This window comes from Scyliorhinus torazame, chromosome 10, assembly GCF_047496885.1.
Source record: "Scyliorhinus torazame isolate Kashiwa2021f chromosome 10, sScyTor2.1, whole genome shotgun sequence".
NCBI classification, from domain to species: domain Eukaryota; kingdom Metazoa; phylum Chordata; class Chondrichthyes; order Carcharhiniformes; family Scyliorhinidae; genus Scyliorhinus; species Scyliorhinus torazame.
Genome location: NC_092716.1, coordinates 225,657,369 through 225,659,531, shown reverse-complemented (window position 1 = coordinate 225,659,531; position 2,163 = coordinate 225,657,369).

Here is a 2,163-nt window from a genome sequence, read left to right as displayed (position 1 = left end):
ACCTTCGCCAGCAACTTAGCGTCAGCATTGGGGAGCGAGATCGGCCTATACGACCCACATTGTGCTGATTGACTTTTAACACCAAGTATAAAATATTTAATCAACAAGAATTAAATAAATTCTATTACACCAGACAGAAAGATTGGAAAGATCTCAATACAACACAAAATGATTCAAACTCACACTATTCCTTTTACCCCATCAATATCTTTATCGACATGTGAATTAAAAGCGAACTGTGATCAAGCACAACACACTCCAAAATTAATGCCAGATGTGACCAAAGCAAATTCCATGGATTTCTCAACAGATCTGCATACTTAGCCCCCTACTATACTCCCTGTACACACTCAACTGCGTGGTAAAATTTGGTTCTAACTCCAGCTAGAAGTTTGCTGATGACATGACCATAGTGGGCGGATCTCGAATAACGACAAGTCAGAATACAGGAGGGAGATAAAGAGCTGGTCACTGACTTCAGGAGGCAAAGTACTGTACACACCCCTGTCTGCATCAACAGGGGTAGAGGTGGTTAACAGCTCCAAGTTCCTAGGGGTGCACATCACCAAAAATCTGTCCTGGACGCTACCACCAAGAAAGCACAACAGCGCCTATACTTCCTCAGGAAACTAAGGAAGTTCAGCATGTCCACACTGACTCTTACCAACTTTTGCAGGTGCACCATAGAAAGCATTCTATCTGGCTGCATCACAGCCTGGTATGCAACTGCTCGGCCCAAGACTGCATGAAACTTCAGAGAGTCGTGAAACTCCCAGTCCATCACACGAACCTGCCTCCCATCAATTGACTCTATCTACACCTCCCGCTGCCTGGGGAAAGCGGGCAGCATAATCAGAGACCCCTCCCACCCTTAGTCTGAGAACATGCATGAACAGATTCAAAAACAGCTTCTTCCCCGCAGTTCCCAGACTCCTAAACGACCCTCTTATGGACTGACCTGATTAATACTACGCTCCTGTATGCTTCACCTGATGCCGATGTCTATGTATTTACATTGTGTACCTTGTGTTACCCTATTATGTATTTTCTTTTAATTTAATTTTATTTTCACATACTAAATTATCTGTTTGAGCTGCTCGCAGAAAAATACTTTTCACTGTACCTCGGTGCACGTGACAATAAACAAATCCAATCCAATATGGACTGCATGATGTTTTGACTTTACAAACTTAATTACAGAGTACAGTAATTCACAGCAGCATGTTGTGCAAACAAATTGGAATGAGTTGCTCACTAGTTTTCTTGAGTTGTGGACATTTTGTTTTGGACACTTGCTTTTAGAACTCGAATGTAGATTGTGATATAAACATCACCTTTTGACCCTGGTCCTCCTGGAAGTCCATACATTCCATTTCTACAGCAGATGTTTCCATTACCAGAAGGGGTTTGCAAGAAAGGTGAAGGAGGATCTCAACTTCTGCAAGTCATTAAATCTGGCTCAAATTATCAAGCCGTCCTTGTAATTTATCTTTGTATTCTTCAAATGTGTGATCTTTTCATTCAACATCGGGGGATGTGTTTTCCCTCCTTTTGAGATGTGGAAAATGGTTGAAGTTCCTTTTAAGAAATATAAGTGCATGCTGCATCTCTTGTAATAACATTTTCTTGTGTATGTGTGTGTTTCTTGTGTGAATGGGTGCTCACATTTCAGGTTCAGAAAATAAATATTTATTCTTTATTTTAATTTGATCCTATGAGAAAATCTGAGTCTATTCTTGAAAGTGACAGCAATCAAGAGGTTAAAACGCTCCTTCTCTAAAATACATCTCGCTGAGGTCAGTTGAGAGGTGGGGCAAGGGAGAAATTATCCCACATCTCTCCCCTGATCCTAACATGTGAAAATGTGCTATCCTACCCTTCCCACTATTAACTGGAAGTTCGAATTTATTTGAAAACGTTATCACTCTCTATGGAGATCTCAACAAATGACTACACATACAAACGACTTTTTTGACCCTATAGTGTTTTGGCACAATCTGGGGTCATGGACAGTGCTATGAAAGTGCAAATTATTTATTTGTTTCGTAAAATTAGCAAACCTCACACAAGATTTGAGGTGAGAAAATCGTTTCGTCGCACATACAGCATCATTGGTATATCTTTTGTAGGTCGAAAGTATCTAGAGCTGTTTCTTGAAATGCC